Source organism: Homarus americanus, unplaced genomic scaffold (assembly GCF_018991925.1).
Source record: "Homarus americanus isolate GMGI-L3 unplaced genomic scaffold, GMGI_Hamer_2.0 scaffold29373, whole genome shotgun sequence".
NCBI classification, from domain to species: domain Eukaryota; kingdom Metazoa; phylum Arthropoda; class Malacostraca; order Decapoda; family Nephropidae; genus Homarus; species Homarus americanus.
Genome location: NW_024736157.1, coordinates 376,208 through 394,243, shown reverse-complemented (window position 1 = coordinate 394,243; position 18,036 = coordinate 376,208).

Below are 18,036 nucleotides of genomic sequence, written 5' to 3'. Positions count from 1 at the left end.
GAAACGAAAAAAATGACAATGATTAAAACTAAAAAAAATATATATATGTTAATAAAGATTAATTAGGATGACATTGAAAATAATTAAAAATATACATTAAAATCAAATACGCGAATCTGACGGCCAAAACTCGGTAACATTTACTTTACTAATGACTCTTGAGGAATCCAGGTGCGTATACCGACTCGACCCGACACGAACCGAACCGAACCGACCCGACCCGACCCGACCCGACCCCACGACCCATACAGCAACGGACGACAACACATCAATCCCCTGACTTACAACTTAACTCAAAAGGGAACGAGGTGTGAAAATTTTATTTTTCGATAAACTTTTCAAGATCATCGGTAACTATTAACAAGGAAACTGAAAACCAAAACAAAACGTAAAGCTAAGATGTTGATCTTTCATAATTAACATTCAGATGAATCCTTAATAATAATAATAATAATAATAATAATAATAATAATAATAATAATAATAATAATAAACTTCTTTGGAGTAAATATACTGTATAACAACCAAAAATGCAACAAGCAGAGGAGACAACGGCATCACACCACAACAGCAGTACTGGCCGGAGGAACACAGTACACATATGCCTGTATATTATCAAGGGGCGGCGTCTCATGCATGTAGAACCCAAGTGCCTATCCAGTCATGAATTTTGATAACGCCTGTAAATTACATCTGGTCTGCAACCTTCAGCTCTGACGGAGGCAACATCCCTCGCTCGCTCGCTCGCTCGCTCACATTTCCCGATATTCTCAGGTTGGGGTGTGTGGTACATTCGTCTCCTGTAGGTGGTGTAGTTAGCGAGCCAGGACCATATACGTACTGGGTCATGTGAAGAAAGTCTGGGTTCAGGTTAATCTGTTGAGTGATTATTACTCTGTTGTTATTATTGTTTATTATTATTATTATTATTATTATTATTATTATTATTATTATTATTATTAATTCTGTTACTAGACTATTTTATCAACACTCTTTATTTATTATTATTTACCCCCTTGATATTATTACTAGTGATATTATTGCTAGTAATTAGTGTTATCATATGATATACTATTTATTGTTATTACTCCTGACAAGATCATTACTCTGAATCATCAGTGACATACAGTATTACTTTGCATTACAATTGACATTATTACACCCTCTCATTATTTCATATCATTTACCTGCTGTTATCACTGTTGCTATCAACATGTAGTATTATAATCAACATTTCTCAATGACGACAAAAACTACTACCTAAGACACTAGCAGCTGTGGCCGACACTTTCTTCTCAACCCAAGACACTTACCCACTTAATTACCTTACTACACTATTGCAAATATTTATTATAGCCTATTCCTATCAATAGTACAGTGTTACTTCAGGTCGCAAAAGTAATGTGTTACATCTATCACTTTACAAAAGGTAATTATTTTCTATTACATCATAAGCTCTAAAATGGTAATCCTCTGGTGTTGTGTGACGAGCCCAACCACCTGTACCATTATGAAGACTCCAGGACAGTAGAATGGGCAACATGTACTTTCTTTCTTGTAACCAAATGGAGGTAAAGCCAGGGGGCACAGGTTAAGAAGCTGTTCATCTTCTCAGGGCACAGAGGTGACGAGTCGAAGAACCGGGACTCTGGCCATTCACCTGCTTAACAAAACAGAGGAGGAGGGAGGTGGATGAAGAGGAGACGGGAGGACGAAGAGGAGGAGGGGGAGGAGGCGGGGGAACGAAGAGGAGGCGGGGGGGAGGAACGAAGAGGAGGTGGGGGACGGAGGAGGAGGCGGGGGGACGAAGAGGAGGAGGGGGGGGGGACGAAGAGGAGGAGGTGGGGGGACGAAGAGGAGGAGGGGGGGGACGAAGAGGAGGAGGCGGGGGGACGAAGAGGAGGAGGCGGGGGACGGAGGAGGAGGCGGAGGAGGGGGGGAGGAGGAGGCGGGGACGAAAGGAGGAGGCGGGGGACGAGGAGGGAAGACGAAGGAGAGAGGAGGAGGGAGGAGGGAGGACGGAGGACGAAGTAGAGAAAAACGAAAAAGGAGGAGGAATGGCAACAAGTGATAAAGGCATTTGTTCCCACCGTCACATTTACCACCACCCATCATTAACACCACAACCACCACCCCACCCCCACCCATCACCACCATTACTACTACAACCCATCACTACAACCCACCACCACCACCCATCCCCACAACCCACCACCATCACCACAATCCACCACCATCATCACCATATCACCAGCATCCATCACCATAACCACCCCATCACCCATCACTACCATACACCATCACACACCACCACACCCACCACCATCATCACCACAATCCACTACCACCATCATCACCACCCACCATCACCACAATCCACTACCACCATCATCATCACCACCACATGCCACCATCATCACCACCACCCACCATCACCACCACCATCACCAGCATCATCACCACCACCACCACCATCACCACCACCCCACCACACCACCACCCATCACTCATCATCACCACCACCCACCACCAACGGCAGCCAAAAGCGTAAACCATTTCAGGGCAGCGGTCCACAGGAGAACGAAACGTCCGGCCCAACAGACAAATGACCCGCCATGGAGGGGGGGGGGGGGGGGGAAAGGGAGGAAGGAAGAGGGGGGGGAAGAAGAGGAGGGAGGGTGCTAGGAAGAGGGGGGGAAGAAGAGGAGGGAGGGGTGCTAGGAAGAGGGGGGAAGAAGAGGAAGAGGAGGAAGAATCAAAGGATAGGAAGAGGACTAAAAATCACAACTATAGGAAGAGGGAAGAAGAAGGAAGGGGAAGGAGAGGAGGGATGAAGAGGAAGAAAAAATCGCATCAAAAAGGAAGAGAAGGGCAGAAAAATCCAGAAGTATAATGAAGAGGAGGAGGAGGAGGAAGCATATTTATGAGCGAGAGAAGGAAAAGGTGTGAAAGAGAAGACTGTGGGATAGGTAAAGGGAGGAGGAGGGCATTGATCGTAAGATTTAGAGAGAAGAAGCACGGGGGAGGAAGGAGAAGAAGCACGGGGAGGAAGAGAGAAGAAGCACGGAGAGGAAGGGAGAAGAAGCACGGAGAGGAAGAGAGAAGAAGCACGAAGGAAGAGAAGAAGCACGGAGAGGAAGGGAGAAGAAGGGAGGGAGAGAGAAGCACGGAGAGGAAGGAGAAGAAGCACGGAGAGGAAGAGAGAAGAAGCACGGAGAGGAAGGGAGAAGAAGCACGGGGAGGAAGGAGAAGAAGCACAGGAAGGGAGAAGAAGCACGGAGAAGAAGCACAGAGAGGAAGAGAAGAAGCACGGGAGGAAGGGAGAAGAAGCACGGGGAGGAAGGGAGAAGAAGCACATGGGGAAGGGAGAAGAAGCACAGGGAGGAAGAGAGAAGAAGCACAGGAGGAGGGAAGAAGCAGCGCGGAGAGAAAGGGGAAGCACAGGGTAGAAGGGTAAGAACACAAAAGTAAATAAAGAAAGAAGTAAAAATAACACAAGAGAATCAAAACAAAGTGAGAGGGAAGTAAGAGGGACGAAAAATAAATGCAAGCCGTAGAATGAGTGGGAGAATGAGTCATTGTTGTTGCAGGAAAGGATAGACAGATTCAGAGATGTAGGAGAGAATGAAAATGTGAGGGAGAGGAGAGTGAGGGGGAGAGGGAAAGGAAAGTGAGAGGGGAGAGGAATGGGAGAGGGGAGAGGAATGAGAGAGAGGAGACGAATGAGAGAGAGAAGAGGAATAAGAGAGGGGGAGAGGAATGAGAGAAATGGCAAAAGGTAAAGGGGAGGGAGAGGGAGTGAGATAAAGGAGGGAGAGGGAGTGTGAGGAGAGGGAGGGAGAGAGAGTGTGAGAAGCGAGGGAGAGAGGGGAGAGGGGGAGGGAGGGGGAGAAGGGAGGGAGAGAGGGGAGGGAGAGGGAGTGTGAGAAGGGAGGGAGAGAGGGCAAGATCAATCAGGCAATAGGAAGACTAAAAATTTCCTCGCTAAAAGCTCGGGAGGAATATTTAACATAGCGGGCGCCAGGGGGGAAACACAGTGGCATAATTATTACCTTGAAGAGCGCCACACTGAGCCACTGATGCGACACAAGGCACACCACAAGGCCGCTTCTTACTGTACACACACACACACACACACACACACACACACACACACACACAATAACGAGGAAGCTGTTGAGTGTTGTTGTTCGTTTTGTTTCACTATTAGTTTATGCCTTAGACAATCAAAGATAAATTTTACTGTTTCATGTACTGTAGCCAGCCCAAGGTCTAATACTCGATGCATTTCACGGGATAAAATATAATGCTCCTTATTGTATTAAATCAATCACTAAAGTAACCAACCACAGAAGACCTCAAACAAGTGCTAAAACTATGGTATCAAAACATGAAACAAATGACTACGCCATAATGGAGGAATTAATGCCCAGTTACGTGTTATCACTCGTAGGCAACTCTGCAGCTGGGTCTAAAAGCCCAGGAAAATGACATATCTTATACATCATGATATCAAGGAACACATTAACACACAACACCTACATGAAGGTTTACACCGTTGGTATATCGGGGTTGTGTGTGTGTGTGTGTGTGTAGAGAGAGCGAGAGCATCAACAGCAGGAGAAGAAAGAGTACAAGCAGTAGAGGCCTCCGGGAGAAGAAGCGAGAACGAGGTGATGGCTCGCTTCCTGTCCCTGCTACACCCCATCACCACTCTCAACTCCCCTTCCCCCAGGCCGCCCACACGCCCACCCACCAACACAACCTCTCACCCCAACCCCAGGTCACCCACACACCTACCCACCAACAGATACCTCAACCCAAAGGCCACCCATCATCACATGTTCAACCATCTCGTATTTGACCCATTCACACCCACCCACTGATACATCTCCACCCAAGCCCACCCACAATCTTATCTCCACCCACCTGCAACCCAAATTTTAGAAGCAACACACTCACGCCCTCCTACAATCACATCTCCACCTCATAAACACACTTCCACCTATCTACGCCCACTTACCAAACGCACCTCCACCCATCTATCCATCCATCCACAACCACCCACAATCACACCTCCGCCCACATTCACAACTCCACCCTACCGCCGCCGCCACAGTTCAGGATACACCACAATCCATACTGTCACTTAATACCGCTATTAACGACTGGAATTCCTGGCATAATCATATCTAGCAAGACCTTCATACATTCCACCATCAGTCAGTCACCCACCACCTGCAACAAACTCCACCTGACTAGATAAATATAATATAAATTTAGGAAGGTTTGCCAGACAAGAATTTCTCTCCTTGGCAAATACCCGACGACCAAGGTAAAATAAAAAGAGGAGGCTTCACTCTCTCACGTACCTCTCACAGGGGTCGAACATAGTCACTCATCCTCAGTTATCCAGCGAAATGAACACTCGCCCCACTCTTCCATCCCGCCATCGTCTCCTCACTTGATATGAACGACAATTATTTCCTACGATTCGGTGAAGTGCCATTGATTTACAGCCACACATTCCTCAAACAACCAATATAACGTAAGCATTTCACTGCCAACTCAATACACGACGCTTCATATTAAACAATTGATTCAGTTTTCTTTCCAATTCTCGGGCAATTTCCAATTAATAGAGCGTGTTTTCCACCAAACGAACGCGCCTGCTGTTGTCTTGGCTCTCACATAGTTCTAAACATTTCTGAGGTCTTGGGAGATATTTCTACTGACCAATTACTTAACTACACCAATGAAAGCAAAACTAAATACTTATAAAAAACAAAAAAGGAACTCGGTAATTATTTATCATTTGTCCGACTCTATTTACCTTCCTCTGTTATGATTCATTTATGGAAGACGGGTAGCCGGTAACAGCATATTTCCAATAATTCAATTAATTTTCAAAATCAGACAAAATCATCAGTGAAGAACAACGAAGAGACATATTTCCGGACGAATATGAAGACTCAAAGTTGTAAAGACGGCGACAGTTAACATACGAGCCAGAGAGGTGATGGGTGACTGCAGAGCAAGAGTAAAGAAAGCTGCATTACTATCAGAGGCTGTTGGGGGAGGGGGTGTGATCCTCGTCTCTACTGAAAATGAAGGAAGAAACCCTGCAAGTAGGACAAAAGAAGAGGAGGAATAGGAGGAGGAGGTGATAACGACGGGTGGTGGAGGGGGCAAGAAACAAAATATATTCCCCAGAGTTCGAGACCAAATAAAAGGAAGAAGTTGAGGAACTAAACTTGGCTGCGAATCGATACACAAATACTTTTAGCCTTTTTGCGTGCCTCGGAAACGGGAGGTGGCCGCGACGCTCCCCCGAAACTCCCAACACCCTTCACATGCTTCACTTGTAATCATATATAAATAAATATGGTGATAGTGAGGTGGTGTAGGTCACAATAGGGGTTCTCACTACGCGATTACGTCACTATGGCTCCCTGTGTACCGCCCTGTCTTCCTCACGCCGTCATCTTCTATTCAAGATCCCAATTCAGAATAATCTCATATCGAGATATAATAACGATTTCCATATTGTGGGAACTGGCGACGAACTGAATACAAATTACTCAAAATAACTAATTTAACTTAGGTCCAACTATTGATTCCCAAATGATAAGAAAAGAACAAAATCTGAAAAATTATCCATAACCAAAACAAGAATCTTCGCACAAAAATAGTATTAATAATAATCCCTCGTTACAAAATTAAACAATTTAGGGACTATGAACACAGATGATGCAACACCGGTTTTTTTTTTATAATACGGACCTTAAGATGTCCCCATGGTGTGTTCTGAAGGGGTACACTCAGAGGTGTGTCACGATACACTTGGGGGGACACAGAGGAATGGGACGACGCTCCTTCCGGTACAAACTATATAAGCATCTCACATACATGGTCGAGCTTCATACGAGTGTTTCACGGTGTAGCAAACTATTACACTCATTGTGGGCCAAGTGTATAAGATGATTGATACCCTCATATAGAATAATTTAGACACACACACACACACACACACACACACACACACACACACACACACACACACACACACACACACACACACACACACACACACGCACACACCGCATCACAAGAGACAATTATTGTACAGTTGTGGTCAAGATTCCCTGAACACTCGACAATATCTGGCAAATAATAACGTTACTTTTCATCACGTATTATATCGGAACCACAAAAAATGGAGGACATAATTATTCCTTAAATGAAAAACAAAATCTGAGAAAATAAGCTATACAGTAATTGCAACTTCCCTCAACTAATCATACTTCAAGTACTTAAATACCAGATACTGTCAAGTGTCCAGGGAGTTTTGTCCGCAACTGTACATATATTATAGTTCAGAAAGATTATACTCGGAACAAATAGATTAGTATACCGCGATGCCTTGGGGTTTACGGTGTAGCAGCTTCCTCATAAAAGTTTTAAAACTCCCTTTAACTTTCACAAGAGGTAAGCTGATTAAGTAAAGACACTGTGGCTGTTAAAACCAATGAGACAATACAATACATTATAACCTGAAGTGTAACCCAGCCAGTTTCTCTCTCTCTCTCTCTCTCCCCTTACAGGTAACAACATTACTGGAGGATTATGTAGATGAATACTGTTGATCACACACACACACACACACACACACACACACACACGTCCCAAGACTACCATTCCGTTCCATACATAACTCCACCTCTTTCACCTCCTGTACCACACACCTCCCATGTACATCGCACTAAACACCTAACTTCTCCACCACCTACCATTATTCCTTTCCATTCTCTTCTACACCATCGTCGACCCCTCCCTCTCCCGTCCCCTACCTTACACCACACTCTCCTCTCTATATCAACTATCCCCCACTCGCCCACCTATCCCTCCGCCCTTTATCCCCATTATATACGAATCGCTCTCTCTCTCTCTCGTACAGTACATATCAGGTCCCAGTGCCCGCCAGTAGGCCGGGGAAAACGCCATTACCCATTATAATTCAAAGTCGTGTTTTGAGGGTGTTAGAGACAGTGAGGGTGCGAGGAGCCGCTCATACGAGTAGTAATAAATCAAAACCTTGGACCCCATTTCCCTCATCCATACTTATTACGGGCAAGGAGGATGTGATTCGTTATGATACCTACAACAAGACTTAATAATTCCCTCGACTGGCCCCGCGCGAACCATTACCGACTGTATGTACCCCAGACACAAGGTCGGCTCTGGCTTCCCCCGGCCTTTATTTTTCATCATCACGTCGCAAGCCATCCTGACCCGTAAGACCACCCGGATATAAGGTTCAGACTCCCGTGCAGCCCTGACCTGTTTTCATTCACTGGGACTAAATAGGAAGAACATGTATTGTTAATATGCTTGTACGGAGAAGTTGAATAATAAGTTCCAATGCGTTAACACAATGTGCCTTGGATTCAGGTGGATGCCCCTTTCACCGGGGCCCGACACAAGGGCATATTCACGGCGCCGCATCTAATGCCGTAGAGCAATGTGAGGCATACAATGGAGGCATAAAATATATCACCCAGACCTTGATGAAATGGCAGGAACGGGACAGCCTGCGTGAGTGTGGCTCCGCGGGGTGGGGTGCAGGGAGGGAGGGTGCAGGGAGGGGAGGGTGGAATGGGAGGATGGATAGCTGGGGATGTTAGACAAGGGGTGTTACGGAGTGGGGTATGGGGTGAGTGTGCCACTGAGTGGGTGGTGGTGAGAGAGAGGGATGATGTGAGAAAGTGGTGAGGATGGTTGGTGGGTGAGTGGGTGGTCGAATGGCCGGATGAGTGAGGAAGCCAGGTGAAGGATGTCAATTGAGTGGAGTGTGGGTAAGAGAGAAGGGACAGTGGGTGAGCAAGAGTGGGTGGGGTGGGCAAGGGAGAGAGAGGGGCAATGGGTGAGCAAAAGAGTTGGTGGGCAATCGTGTGGGTGGGCAATCGTGTGGGTGGGCAAGAGTGGGTGGGTGAGCGGGTGGAGGAGGGAGGGGGTGGGTCGGTCCTCCACCTATATAAAAGTGGACTCGTCCAACAACCAACCTTGAGGAACACGTCACGTATAGCGCGCAGGTAAACAAACAATAATAACTTAAGCTTCAACCGCAAACTAGAACATCAACGCCACAGCAACAATTCGACGTCAACGGCAAACAACAACAAAAAAAAACAGACGCCAACGCCAGGAAACGTCGACGTCAACAGTATAAATGGTCATTGGCAAAAAAGTCGACGTCAAGGTTATAAAGTCGGCGTCAACGGCACAAACGGTCAACGGCATAAAAGGTCGACGTCAACGGTAAAAAAGGTCGACGTCAACGGTATAAAAGGTCGACGTCAACGGCATAAAAGGTCGACGTCAACGGTTTAAATAGTCGACGTCAAACAATAAAAAAGTTATATCGATAAACAGCACAATGGCCGATACCAACCATTGACACAAACAACAATAAACACAACAAAGGGAAACCGTGTGGATGTAAACAGGAATGTAAACACAGGTGCTAACAAGTCACCATAAAATAGAAGACACATGTAGACAACAAACACAAAGCACACAACATTATGAACCCGCTCGACGCTAGTTATAAACAAGTTGGTTGTTTGTTTAACCTCACAACACCAACAATAAACAATACAATAAGACACATGAATGAACAAACAGCTAGGAGGAAAGTTATGACACGTGAAGTAACATGTGACACAAACAAATCGATATATGGTTTACAAGCAAAATCATTGACAGCGAACGAGACATAGTAACAAAAACATACAAATCAAAACACATTGGTCACAAACTAGTCGACACCATCGATCACACAAACCAAGTAACAAATAAATTATCACGACGAAAATGTTGGAACAATAAACAAATAAAAGCACGCACACACACACACACACACACACACACACACACACACACACACGATCTACGTGACCTCCACTGTAAACATTAATCTGAATGTTCACTGTATGTTCCTTTACCTTTCTCTAATGAAGGCTTTTGTTAAACCACCAATGTCAATTTATGTAATAAGTCATTTATGTCCAATGTATATTTTTAGCCTTAGGGCTGCAGAACTTTTTCAATAAACCGTTAATTATTATGATTATTTATTATTAGTTTTACTCACACCGTCGCCACTAGCCATCGTCACTAACCACGACAAAGACTCCCCCCCCCCACCTTCCCACCAAAGGACTCTCTCGGTGACCACTAAAACGCACACCCCCGTACACACACACTCCACCCCTCTTCTCTCATTCTCACAAACGTTTCCCTCGAGAACACTACCCCCCCCTTACCTTCCTCCTCCCTCAACAAAAACATCTCACCACCCCAAACGTTTAGACTCATCTGTTTAAAAAGCAATGTTTGACACTTGGAAATTTGTACACAACGTGATGGTATTTTTAGTTGTTGTTCTTATTTAAGTTTTAAGCGTCAATTAGTCACCTATGTATCAGGATAATTCGCACGTCAATGGCCTAGAGATGAATAAGACAGAGAGAGGAGTACACCCCTCCATCCACCCCCTCCCCCTCCCGCCTCATGCTGCCTCTATAACGCTGGTGACTTGTTCCTCGACTTGCTAAGAGAAAAGGCGATGAGAGGCAAGTGTGGGAGTGGGGGTGAGGGGTAGAGGAGCTAGGTAAAGGGGTAAGTGAGGCAGGTGAAAGAGAGGGGGTGTGAGGTATGGAAAGCAGGTGAGGAGTGGGGGGGGGAGACAGGTGAGGGGTGGCGGAGGGAGGGAAGGACACCAATGAGAGACAGAAAGGGAGGGTGTGTGGTGGGGAGGAAGGTGCGGACAGTAAAGAGGGCCGAGGTGGGGATAAATTGTGGAGAAGGGAGGAGGCAACAAGGAAATAGAAGTAGGGTTATGAGGAAGTGATATAGTAGGGACGAAAAGAGGATAACGAGAGAGAGAGAGAGAGGTGCACAAAAGAACGGGGCGAGAGAGAATGAGCAGCGTGGGAGGAGTAAGAGAGAGAAAGGTCAGGTATGAATAGAAAAGAACCAAGAATGCTGAGGAGGTCGAGGTGCTGGAGGTCACACACACAGACATGTCAGGTCAGGTCAGGTCAGGTCAAAAGAAAGACAGTTCTTTGACCTTACAGCCTAGTATTCACCCCCGACTACTCACTCAATAAACATAAACATTAACAAATATACATCGATACATACACATTTCAAACAGTATATTTTCCATTATCCACAACAAATAAATACATAATATACATTTACCTACAATATTTCTATTTCCGTATTACATTATACAGACTAGGGACAGGTGTGCAAACCTATAATATATAAAAAAGGAAACGATAGATGCACAGGTGACCAACTGCTATAAATAAGCGCACTGAAATATAAAAAAAGAACACGCACACACCTACACCCCCCACACACACCTACACCCCCCACACACACCTACACCCCCCACACACAAACGACAGTCCAAAAAAACACAGCTGTCATTGCATAAAAAATATACCAAGCGCGGCAGAAGTCACAATGGACCAAACGTGATACGGCGTTACCTTGAAATTCTACACGGCCATAAAATTTCCCGATACGAGGCGAAACTAAGCCCGCATAACATGTGTACAGGAGGAGGAGGCTCGCTCAGCTCTGGGACGTGTTCCTGGGGGTCAACCACAGCCCAGCACTCGTCGCCGTCATATTAGATCAAGAAAACTATGAGATTGGTATTTCCAACATCTTATCATCTAACGGAAAATGTTAAGTTAATACCATTGTTATCAACTGAAATAAAATACCAGCTTACCAACTCTCTCCCCCTTCATTCACCATCACCAATTACTATCTTGACTATCAATAACATCGTAGGTACTATCACAATCGTAACTCTCACCTAATCGTATATAACAATCGTCGATAATAACACCATTTTTAACATCATCCTCCAACAAGACCGTCGACACTATCAACGTCATCACTATAAGTCAACCTCCTCCCCCTCACTATCAACACTTATCACCCTCCCACTTCACTATCAACTTCCTCAACAATATCACCAGGAATAAACTCGCCATTTATGACTCGTCCAGATAAATATTTCATCGTCTAGGACAACGAACTGACGTTAAGGCAATACACCCACACCACCCCCCCCCTTCCGACATATCCACACCATACAATACCCCACACACACACACACCCATCCTCCCCACACAAAAAGGCATTTTCAATAAGTTAAAATGAATCATCAAAGCTCCTACATCAAACACTCAAGTGATCCAATAAAAGTAAAAACAGGTGAACAATATATCCCCTCACACCGGAGCCTCGTGTCTCAGAGCTCACACTTCAAGGCGAGAGCGAGGTAGACGGAGGCGACACTTAATTGGAGACTTGTCTTATTTCGTCGGAATAAGATTTATGGAAATGGATATCAGGTTAATCCTATTGTATATATATATGCAAACTTTTGTCCTCACCTGAATACAACTGTGTGTGAGGTGGTGAGTGACGCGCCTAACTCGTTAATAAAGATACGGGAATACAGTATACATATACCGGTATAACTAAGAAAATAATTATTAAAAGGTGGATATTTTTCTCACTCGAGGGGTTTGATACGCTGACACCAGTGGAATGACTTCAGCCAATCTCTAGAGGAACGGTCACGTGAACCTTGGAGGAGTAAACAGCGTTCTTTAGAGGTTGTGGTCTTGGAGGGGGGACACACACACACACACACACACACACACACACACACACACACGTTTATTATTAGTAGTAGTAGCTGTTGTAGTAGTAGTAGCTGTTGTAGTAGTAGTAGCTGTTGTAGTAGTAGTAGCTGTTGTAGTAGTAGTAGCTGTTGTAGTAGTAGTAGTAGTAAATAGTAGTAGTAGCAGTATTGTTTTCTATAATTTTCATCGTCGTTTTCATCGTATTTAATGTTATTACAAGCTGTCCTGATGCGGTTATCATATACAAAACTATCATCCATATGTTTCTACCATTGAATGAACCATCCAGGAAATTCCCTCTCGTCTCCACCCACCCACTCATCCTCCAGTACATCCCGTTCACCCCCCCTTCAGCACAACTCCATCTCTCCTCCTCCAGTACAGCCCCTATACCCTCCCCTCTCCTGGTAAAACTGCCATGGAAGCGAATTTCACGGGAGTATGTGCCATGCTTCCGGTCAGCCACCACGGCAAGGTGGTCACAGGACGTTGCCTCACCTTCCTTGACCTTCCTTACCAGCTAGTGTGACCCTTTTCACCCCTCTTGCCAGCTAATGTGACCCTCCCTCACCCGTCTTACCAGCTAATGTGACCCCCCTTCACCCCTCTTACCAGCTAGTGCGACCCTCCTTCACCCCTTTTAACAGCTAATGTGACCCTCCTTCACCCCTTAACAGCTAATGTGACCCTCCTTCACCCCTCTTACCAGCTAGTGTGACCCCCTTCACCCCTTACCAGCTAATGTGACCCTCCTTCACCCCTCTTACCAGCTAGTGTTCACCCTCTTACCAGCTAGTGTGACCTCCCCTCTTACCAGCTAGTGACCCCTTCACCCCTCTTACCAGCTAATGTGACCTCCTTCACCCCTCTTACAGCTAATGTGACCCTCCTTCACCCCTCTTACCAGCTAGTGTGACCCTGGGCCAGCTAGTGTGACCCTCCTTCACCCCTCTTACCAGCTAATGTGACCCTCCTTCACCCTCTTACCAGCTAGTGTGACCTCTTACCAGCTCCCCTCACCTCTTGCCAGCTAATGTGACCCTCCTCACCCCTCTTACCAGCTAATGTGACCCTCCTTCACCCCTCTTACCAGCCAGTGCGACCCTCCTTCACCCTCTTACCAGCTGTGACCCTCCTTCACCCCTCTTACCAGCTAGTGTGACCCTCCTTCACCCCTCTTGCCAGCTAATGCCTCCTTCACCCCTCTTACCAGCAGTGTGACCCTCCCTCACCCCCTTACCAGCTAGTGTGACCCTTTCCACCCCACTTACCCTAGTGTGCTAGTGTGACCCTCCACTTCTTCCTCACCCTTACCAGCTAGTGTGACCCTCCCTCCACTTACCCACCCTCACTTACCAGCTAGTGTGACCCTTCCTCACCCCTCTTACCAACTAGTGTGACCCTCCTTCACCCCACTTACCAGCTAGTGTGACCCTCCCTCACCCCTCTTACCAGCTAGTGTGACCCTCCCTCACCCCTCTTATTTTTTCACAAGAGACGACAAAATAAGCCCTTTTTATAACTCTTCCACAATATACAGTATATTAAAGGCTTCTAAAGTGTTGAAAGCAAACGGACATATATATAAATTCTTCAGAGTATAACGACTAATAAAATCCATCAAGCAGGGACGTTTATTTTTAGTTTTTAATTAAAGTAAACAGTAACTACTAAGATCAATGAGAGATTCCATTCCTTTTGCCTGAATGAAGAATAATAGTAACAATAACATCAATACGACAGGAATAGTCATTTGTTATATAATCATCCATAAAATCATTAATATTAATAATAATAATAAATAATAAAATAAAAATAATAATAATAATAATAATAATATACAACAACTACTGTACTAAACAACATCAACAACAATGAAACATGAATAATAATAACAATATTATCAATAATCCAATTAAGAGTCCATGTCACTCCTGCAGAAAAAATATATCCACCTTATCCATATTCAATTTCATTATCAAATATATTAAAATAGCTTGGCATAATTATTTACACACGCCTCCCTGGACTCCTTATGTAAAGCTACAAAGCTAAGTTGATATGAAAACGCTATCTATGAACAGTTAAGGAACAGATATAAAGCTAAATTGATGGAAGCTATATGGTAAAGACTGAATAAAGCTACATCAATAAAGACTGGATAAAGCTACATCAATAAAGACTGTATAAACCTACATCAATAAAGACTGGATAAAGCTACATCAATAAAGACTGTATAAAGCTACATCAATAAAGACTGTATAAAGCTACACCAATAAGGACTGTATAAAGCTACACCAATAAGGACTGTATAAAGCTACACCAATAAGGACTGGATAAAGCTACACCAATAAGGACTGGATAAAGCTACATCAATAAAGACTGTATAAAGCTACATCAATAAAGACTGTATAAAGCTACATCAATAAAGACTGTATAAACCTACATCAATAAAGACTGGATAAAGCTACATCAATAAAGGCTGTATAAAGCTACATCAATAAAGACTGTATAAAGCTACATCAATAAAGACTGTATAAAGCTACATCAATAAAGACTGGATAAAGCTACATCAATAAAGACTGTATAAACCTACATCAATAAAGACTGGATAAAGCTACATCAATAAAGGCTGTATAAAGCTACATCAATAAAGACTGTATAAAGCTACATCAATAAAGACTGGATAAAGCTACATCAATAAAGACTGTATAAACCTACATCAATAAAGACTGGATAAAGCTACATCAATAAAGGCTGTATAAACCTACATCAATAAAGACTGTATAAAGCTACATCAATAAAGACTGTATAAAGCTACATCAATAAAGACTATATAAAGCTACATCAATAAAGACTGTATAAACCTACATCAATAAAGACTGGATAAAGCTACATCAATAAAGACTGTATAAACCTACATCAATAAAGACTGGATAAAGCTACATCAATAAAGACTGTATAAAGCTACATCAATAATGACTGTATAAAGCTACACCAATAAAGACTGTATAAAGCTACATCAATAAAGACTGTATAAAGCTACATCAATAAAGACTGTATAAAGCTACATCAATAAAGACTGTATAAAGCTACATCAATAAAGACTGTATAAAGCTACACCAATAAAGACTGTATAAAGCTACATCAATAAAGACTGTATAAAGCTACATCAATAAAGACTATATAAAGCTACATCAATAAAGACTGTATAAAGCTACATCAATAAAGACTGTATAAAGCTACATCAATAAAGACTGTATAAAGCTACACCAATAAAGACTGTATAAAGCTACATCAATAAAGACTGCATAAAGCTACATTAACAGAACTAGATCAGTGCCACATCTTATCCGACCTCGTGAACACCATTTAATCAGACAATATATATTACAAAAAAATACACGAGTTATTAACGCAAGAAACAACAACAGCAAACAACTACAACACAAACAAAGGCAATAAAACAATTTATATAATTATTAAAAAATAAATAAAACAATAAAATGAAAATCTAAAAACTGGGGTCACCGCCATCGCCACACTCGCCCATCAGTCATCAAATTTATCTATAAATTAATAAACCTAAAAAGGGCATTAACTATCCATAAGGCATTACCGGTAACCCAGCCCGCCCTCCCCCCACACCCCACCATTACCCCCTCCCCACCCACCCCAGCAGATGCGTTCACCGATAGCTAACCTTCCGGACATCGCATTACTATTCACGAGATCCCTCACGCACGCACGCACGCACCCACACACGCACATTTGTCGCGATTACTGCGTGGATCCGTGGATGAGCGGCGGTGAAAGTTATGCTTGACTTAGGTTCTAGGCGACGAACGCGAGAGTGAATTCCTGGATTTCTCGTTCGGAATGACGAATGGATTCCTGGATTAATGGATTAAATACGGAATGAATAAGTCAGATACACAAACGGATTCCTAGGAACGAACACATTGATTGCGACATCTGATGCATGTACGCCCACACACAAGTGCGTACACATATACACACACACACACACAAAACGCGCACTGCACGCACACAATGCACGCTAGCACACACATCCTGCACAAAAAAAGAAAAACCTGCTTGCCGCGTGAAACCTGCAGTCAAGTCAAATAAGCAGGCAGATGCGTAAATAAGCGGAATGGGGAGAGCGGTAACCAAGGAAGTGGGTAAGCAGGGAAACACAGAGGAAGATAAGAAAGCATTTAGATTAGTTTAGCAGGTAAGGAAGGAGGCAAAGTGACAAGCAGGTATAGAAGTACGCAGGGAGGGTGAGCAGATAATAAATATGATCGGAGGTAAGTCGATATAGATAATGACAAAAATGAACTAGGCAGGCAGACAGGCAGTGTATGAGATGGTAGGGGTGAGACTAGACTAAGCTCATACAGTCTGGTGATTTTCTTTCCACGCCTCAAATTGATTTTCTTTAGATTAATTATGAGATAGAAGCAGCTTACAATAACATAGTGCTGTAACTAACTCAATACACCAAAACAGCCACCAAAAACTAACCTACACCACCTCTCTCCCTGCCTACCGAAGTCATTTTTTTCCACAACTGTATATTAGGGGGTTATAGAAAAGGTTGATGGGAAGGGAGAAAGAAATTAGGAAAACGAGAGAGAGACCGACCGACCAAGTTGTCACGGAGAACAATAGACCAGAGAAATAAAAGGGCATGATTAATGAACCTTTTCGCCGGGACAAGAAACACCTTTAGAGGAACATAAATATTGACAAAAACTCCCAGGGCGTCAGAGCACAATATTTGACTTCACACGGGCCACCCTACCTCCACGCCTCCCTAATTATAATACAGAGCTTACACTTCAACGCCAACGCTCCCCATTGTCTCCCGGCTATTATCACAATGGGGAGAAATATTAGGATTAGAAGAAAGACCCAGAGAGAGAGAGAGAGAGAAAAAAAAAACTTATTGTCAAGGCGATATTATTTTTCCTAAGTGTCAAAAGTATTATAATTGTAGAGGCAGGGCGGTGGGTGGGGGGAGGGAGGGGGAGGGAGGAGGGAGAAAAAATACTACTTCTCTTGTGAGGAATTAAAAGACAACGAGCTTCCGGAAGAGAGAGAGGGGGGGGGGAGGGGGGGATATTTTTTTTTTCTATTAATAAAAATTAAAAAGTTACTACACGTCTACCAGGGGGCGGGATGATGAGATAGATGAGACGAGTCTACATAAATTTCTGAGATATAAAGTATAAGTATCTTGTCCTGTTGACGTGCTACAATACTTGAGAGTTTAAAGACTAAACTCTTCCTT